The 7706-nt window shown below is 44.8% G+C and overlaps 1 pseudogene; it reads left to right on the top strand.

Annotated features, from left to right (window-relative positions):
* The first annotated feature begins 1785 nt into the window (after positions 1-1785).
* On the top strand, positions 1786-1924 carry LOC123100893 (uncharacterized; annotated as a pseudogene).
* The last annotated feature ends 5782 nt before the right edge of the window (positions 1925-7706 follow it).

Below are 7706 nucleotides of genomic sequence, written 5' to 3' on the forward strand. Positions count from 1 at the left end.
AAAATCAAATATCACTCAGCCAAGCAAGCCAAATCAAATCGAGCATCCACATTCATCAAACAGATCTTGAGCTTTGTCATCCCCTATGTACACAGTACCAATCAAATTAACCCTCCAGATTATGTTTATTCTAGATTTACAACATAAAAGAAAGAAACAATAGAATGCATAAACGAAACAAAATCCCATAAAGATTCGAGACTAGAAGAACTCTCCAGTTAAATAAAATTAACGCTCTTTGTATTGAGGGAATCGTCCAAGCCACTTTGTTAGGAAGACCGATGAATAAAATGGGTACTGATATGAAACAAAAAAAGGGTTGTAAGACTGGAAACTAACGCTGTACTACAATATGCGTGCAAGTAGTAGTAGTTCAAGGATCCACTTCATCATAAATAAAATACTGCTAAACACAAGCAGTCGACTTTGTGCACTCGGGCAGTGGTGAAGGTGACTATCACATAGAAAAATGTTGAAGGTACTTGTTTTGCACAACTATGGTCGTACTTTGCATCCACTAGTTGGTCAAATTTCATGGCCAGTTGCAACAAGAAATGATTTGTGCCAAGAAAATAGAGCTTCCAGTTTAACAACCAATCGAGCAGCTTTCAGTAATCTAGTGAAACATGGTGCATACTCAACCTTTAGTTCTGTAGCTTTCAATTCTTTGGAACAAAAAAGAGGAAAAATTCCATGAATGAATACAACACAGCTAAACCTCGGTTTATAATACAGAAATCAGACATGGGAAAGCTCTTGGGGTACTCAATTGCAATGATGACACATATGGGCAAAAGCAAAGCATGTCACTTATGCCAAATGTGGTGGTCCATGACCAAGCCTCTTTTTACTTGTAGCATACAAGCACTTGCAGGGGAGGGGTTCCAACGTAAGCCCAAACAAATTATAGCTTACCACCTATGCCGGGGAGGAAGAATAATCGAGTCCACCGGAGGGGCAGGGCAGAAGTCGTCGGGAGAGGCTGTTAAACATGTAATTCTGTCACGTCTAGGCTGCCTTGTGCGCCAAGGGTTGTTATAGGAGTAGGATCCTTTTTCTTCCTTCTCTCTTATCCCTCCTGTAAAACCTCCTGTAATATCTCTTCGGTTGTAACCTATGAGAGATGGGTCTCTCCCCAATCAATATAAACACCACGCGGCCCTCTGTATGAGGGTAGAGATGCTTACACAAACTAACATGGTAATCAGAGCCTCCCTCTTCCTCATCTAGCGATCACCACCTCCATCCTATCGCCAACACACAAATTTTTTTCCGCCCCCATCCTTCCCATCTCCGGCGCCATGTCCACCTCCTCCAGCCAACTCATCTCCTCCGGCCCGAACAACACCATCTCCGAGCCTCTCACACGTACCAATTACATTCTCTGGCAAGCCGAAGCTCGCTCCCAGATCATGGGAGCCGGGCTATATGGGTACCTTGATAAAAACCCTACTCGAGCCACCTAGGACCATCACCACAAAATCCTCAGACGGGAAAGATCAGATCGGTCCGAACCCCGTCCACACCCCATGGGTCATCCAAGATCAACAAATCGTAGCCTACTTGCTCCGCAACCTTTCCAAAGAAGTCCTGGTGCAAGTTGCTTCCCTCGAGACTTCTCATGCCATCTGGTCTGCCCTAGCAAACATGTTCTCTGCTCAATCCAAGTCTCGCGTCAACAACTGTCGTATTGCTCTCTCCAATGCCCAGAAGGGTTCCCTCAGTGTCGCCGCCTACTTTGGGCAGATGCGGGCGCTGTCTGATGAACTCGCGGCCGCAGGAAAACCCATCGGCGAAGATGAACTCATCTCCTTCATCATCGCCGGCCTCGACATGGAATATCAGCCCATCATCTCTGCTCTTGATGTGCGCGTTGATTCTGTCTCCACCGATGAACTCTTTGGCATGATCTCCAACTTCGATCAGCGCGTCAAGCTGTTCCAAGGAACTGGTCCCGGCGCCTTCAAGTCCTCTGCTAATGCCGCCTATCGTGGTCGCGGGCCTCCCAAACCCTCTCAGAACCCTCCCAAGGGTGGTGGTGGTGGGGGGGGCTATCGTGGCAGTCCAGGCGGCAGCGGCGGCGCCCACTTCCAGAACGGTGGCGGCGGTGGCAGTGCTACCTATCCGCATGTTGGTGGCGGTGGTGGTGGCCACTTCCAGCATGGTGGCGGTGGTGGCGGCAACCACTACAACCAGCGCGCAACAACAACTACCAGCGCAGCAACAACAACAACAATCGTTGTCCCTTCCAAGGTTATGATGAATACCTTAACAAGTGTCAAATTTGCAAGAAAGATAACCATATTGCGAAGGATTGTGACTACCGTTATGCCGAGAACAACACCCAACGCAAGAAGGTTGCAGTTTCTGCGGACGCCTCCTATGGTGTGGACACAAACTGGTACGCTGACTCCGGCGCCTCCAACCACATCACTCACGAGCTGGACAAGTTGACCATGCACGACAAGTACCCCGGGCAAGATCAGGTTCATAATGCCAATGGAGAAGGTATGGAGATAGCTCATGTTGGTCATTCAATTATTGCAACCCCTCATCGTGACATTCACCTTAAAAACATCTTGCATGTTCCCCAAACTGCCAAAAATCTTCTTTCAGTACATCGCATTGCTCTTGACAACAATGTTTTCCTTGAATTTCATCCCTATTTCTTTTTGATCAAGGATCAGGTCACACAGAGAATTCTCTATCGTGGTAGATGCGTGCATGGGCTCTACCCTATTTTTCCCGATTTCAGGAGCTTCAATAAACAAGTCTTTGGTGTCATCAAAATCTCCCCAGACAGGTGGCATGCTAGACTAGGACATCCATCCTTTTATGTCGTGCAACAAGTGCTTCGAAATAATAAGCTCCCATGTGTTGGTGAGCGTAGCATCGAAACTGTTTGTGATTCTTGTCAAAAGGCAAAATCTCATCAATTGCCATATCATATTTCTACTAGTATTTCTACCAAGCCGCTCCAGCTTATTTTTTCTGATGTATGGGGTCCTGCCCCCTCCTCGGTTGGTAGACGTACGTACTACGTTAGCTTCATTGATGATTTCAGCAAATTTACTTGGATTTACCTTCTCAAACTTCGTTATGATGTTTTCCAAGTATTTAAGAATTTTCAAACACTTGTTGAACGCAAGTTTGATCGAAAAATAATTGCCGTCCAGTCCGATTGGGGTGGTGAGTACGAGAAACTAAACTTGTTTTTTCAGACACTTGGCATTTCACATCATGTTTCTTGCCCCCACGCGCACCAACAGAACGGCTCCGCTGAACGCAAGCATAGGCATATTGTGGATGTAGGCCTTGCTCTTCTTGCAGGTGCATCTATGCCCTTAAAGTTTTGGGACGAAGCGTTCCTCACCGCTGTCCATCTCATTAATATGCTTCCTAGTCGTGTCATCGATAATGATACTCCTATGCAACGACTTCTCCAAGTTCGTCCCGATTACAAGTCTCTTCGTGTTTTTGGGTGTGCATGTTGGCCCAATGTCCGTCCCTACAATAATCGAAAACTTATGTTTCGTTCCACACAATGTGTGTTCCTTGGCTATAGTGCCCAGCACAAAGGTGTCAAGTGTCTTGACGTACCCACGGGACGTGTCTATATCTCCAGGGATGTCGTTTTTGACGAGACGGTTTTTCCCTTCGCCACACTTCATCCAAATGCCGGTGCCCTACTTCGCAAAGAAATCCTCCTTCTTCCTTCTCATTTGACCTCTTTGCATCATGGGGACGATAATTGTGATCACATGACTAACCCTCCTAACCTTGAACTTGAGTCTTCTGGTACTGCAGGGTCGGATGCTGAAGCAACAGAAAAAAATTTGGTGCAAAATCGTGAAGCAAACAGGCCAAACGAGCAATATTTCATGTGTCCCCCGTGGTGCAACAACCCTGCCGCCGAATCCCCCTCGGGATCACCCTCGACAGCATCCTCCTCGGGATCCCTCGCGCCAGATGTGTCGCCGCGTCAGGTTCCGGGTGGCAGCGCCTCCTCCGACTCCGCGCCTTCGGGCCAGCCGCCCACACCACGCGCGCCTCGCCAACCTGCGGATCACCCGACCGAGCGGTTCGGTGTGGAGCCACGCGTCTACACCAGGCGCCTCCACCAACCAGAGGCGGGCGCGGGAACCAATCCCGATCCGGCGGCGGCCCCGCCTGGATTTTCTGCGCCATCCTCGCCCGTGTCTTCACCAGCGCCCGCCATAGAAGATCTGGGGGAATCTGCTTCGGATCTGCTGCAGCAGACCACAGGATCCTCTGCGCCAGTAGAAGCTGCATCTGTTCCTGATGCACCACGAACACGTCTTCGATCAGGGGTAATTCAACACACAAATTACAAAGTTAAGTTTGGTTTGACATGTTCCACAGGTGAACCTCGTACGTTCCAAGAAGCATGCAAGGATTCACGTTGGAAAAAGGCAATGGAAGAAGAATTTCAAGCTTTGCAGAAAAACAAAACATGGCACCTAGTTCCTGCACACCGAGGTAAAAACTTGATTGATTGCAAATGGGTATTCAGGATAAAGAAGAAATCAGATGGCACAATAGATCGTTATAAAGCTAGGCTTGTTGCAAAAGGATTCAAGCAGAGGTACGGTATTGATTATGAGGATACATTTAGTCCTGTCGTTAAAGCTGCAACTATCCGTCTTGTTTTGTGCATCGCTGTGTCCAGAGGATGGAGCCTCAGACAGCTAGATGTACAGAACGCGTTCCTTCATGGTGTTCTGGAGGAAGTGTACATGCGTCAACCTCCTGGTTTTGAAGACAAGAACAAACCCTCATATGTGTGCAAGCTTGACAGGTCTCTTTATGGATTGAAACAAGCCCCTCGAGCTTGGTACTCACGACTAAGTACAAAGCTTCAGTCACTTGGTTTTGTGCCCTCAAAGGCTGACACATCTCTGTTTATCTATAATAAGTCACATATCTCCATATTTGTGCTTATTTATGTTGATGATATTATTATTACAAGTTCATCCAGTGCAGCAGTAACAGCCTTGTTAAAAGACTTGAATGCAGACTTTGCTCTCAAGGATTTGGGAGATTTTCATTTCTTTCTTGGCATTGAGGTGAAGAGAAACAGGGAAGGTGGTCTTCATCTCTCTCAGGAGAAGTATGCAGCTGATCTCCTGAGCAAGGTTGGCATGCAAGGGTGCAGAAAAGTTATCTCTTGAAGAAGGTGAACCCTTGAGCCAAGATGACAGCACAAGGTACAGAAGCATGGTAGGAGCTCTTCAGTACTTAACTCTTACAAGGCCTGATATTTCCTTTGCTGTAAACAAAGTTTGTCAATTCCTTCATGCACCTACCACTGCACATTGGACTTCTGCAAAACGCATATTAAGATATGTGAAGGATACTTTGAGTATTGGTCTGACATTCAGCAAGTCACCATCCACTCTTGTTAGTGCTTTCTCTGATTCTGATTGGGCAGGGTGCCTAGATGACAGACGCTCAACAGGTGGTTTTGCTGTTTTCTTTGGACCTAACCTTATCTCATGGTGTGCAAGAAAACAGGCCACAGTCTCGCGGTCAAGTACTGAGGCAGAATACAAGGCTTTAGAAAATGCAACATCAGAAATTATTTGGGTCAAATCCATGCTCAGAGAACTTGGGATAGGTCATGCACAACCCTCTTGTCTCTGGTGTGATAATCTTGGTGCTACATATCTATCTGCTAATCCTGTTTTCCATGCAAGAACAAAACATATTGAAATTGACTATCATTTTGTTCGAGAAAGAGTTGCAAACAAAGAATTGGGAATTCGCTTTGTTCACTCCAAAGATCAAGTTGCAGATGGGTTCACAAAGGCTTTGCCTACAAGACAGTTTGAAGAGTTCAAGCGTAATCTTAACTTAGTTAAGTTATGATTAAGGGAAGGTGTTAAACATGTAATTCTGTCACATCTAGGCTGCCTTGTGCGCCAAGGGTTGTTATAGGAGTAGGATCCTTTTTCTTCCTTCTCTCTTATCCCTCTTGTGAAACCTCCTGTAATATCTCTTCGGTTGTAACCTATGAGAGATGGGTCTCTCCCCAATCAATATAAACACCACACGGCCCTCTGTATGAGGGTAGAGACGCTTACACAAACTAACAGAGGCCACCTTGGTGGGCATCCTCACTAGATCAGAGCTGCTTTTCCTTTCACAAGATGGTAGCAAAGAGCACACAACCTGCGGTGTTGCTGCAAGGCAAAGCATCATATAATTAGGGAATGCAATGAGCTGTTAAAGTATCCTTCACCAAACATGACAGCCAGCAAGCAAGAAAAGGTACTGGACTTCAGTACACGAGATCAATTCCTTTTTTAAAAACACCATGTCAAATAATACTGAATACATGCACCAGTACCATAATTGTCTATCCGGGATATTCAAGCCAAGGAAACCTATATCGCTGCGAGTAGATTTCCGAGCAATCAAACAAATCATATCTAGCCATTTAATCTGTTCTACAACAATGACACCACTGATCAAGTCTCACACAGCGAAGCAATCAAACATAAATCGAGTATTTAAGTTATTCAAGCCATCAAGCAAATCTTCAACTTGTCATCTCCTATGTACACAGTACCATTCAATTAACTGTCCATATTATGTTTACTCTAGCTGTACAACATAAAAGAGACAATAGGCTGCATAAACAAAAGAAACAAAAGCCCATAAAGATTCTATGGACCAGCATAACTATCTCCAGTTAACTAAAATTCAGTTATCGCCATTGCTCAAAATATCAATAGAGATGTTTGAATTTGAATAAGCAACACAAACCGATGAGTCAAGGAACAAGATATTTCCAACTGCAAATATTAAGAAACTGTTAAGATACATATATCTTGCATACCAAGCTGGAGTGCAAGGAACAATGCACTCTCAGAAGTTTAGCAACGGACGCAACAATTCAGTGTCAGTAAAATCATTTTAAATAGCAAAAAAAAAACTTTTTTTGTGGTGCAAGATGCTCATACGCGTGATGTCCGCTCCAGATTATGTTTACATTAGCTGTACAACATAAAAGAAACAAAAGCCCATAAAGATTCTATGGACCAGCATAACTATCTTCGGTTAACTAAAATTCAGTTATCGCCATTGCTGGAAATATAAGCACAGGTGTTTGAATATGAATAAGCAACACCAACCGGTGAATCAAGGAACAAGATATTTCCAACTGCAAATATTAAGAAACTGTTAAGATACTTATATCTTCCAAACCAAGCTGGAGTGCAAGGAACAGCACACTCTCAGACGCTTTAGCCAGGGATGCAGCGATTCGGTGCCCAGGTGCATGTAAAATCGTTTTAAATAGCAAAGAAGTTCGATTTTTTTGTGGTACAAGATGCTCATATGTGTGATGTCCGTGTAAAATATGATTTTTGGACATTCAAGGAGATCGTGACAAAAAAGACAAATTTTGGATGTCCGAGAAACTTTTGAAAACAACACTGTTCATGCCCGATTTTGTCTTTTTTGCCGCAAGCTCCTCGAATGTGTAAACACCCCGAAATTTTGCACGATCATAAATTTGAGAATCTTACACCACCAAAAAGTTGTTTTTTAACTTTTCTGCTATTTGTTTTGATTTTAGAGGGCACCAGGTGTAGATGAGCCTGGGCACCAAATTGAATTATCGAAGAAAATGGATACTCTCAGAACAGCGCACTCTCAGAAGCTGGAGTGCAAGAAGTAGT

The sequence above is a fragment of the Triticum aestivum genome, chromosome 4D (genome assembly GCF_018294505.1).
Source record: "Triticum aestivum cultivar Chinese Spring chromosome 4D, IWGSC CS RefSeq v2.1, whole genome shotgun sequence".
Taxonomy (NCBI): Eukaryota; Viridiplantae; Streptophyta; class Magnoliopsida; order Poales; family Poaceae; genus Triticum; species Triticum aestivum.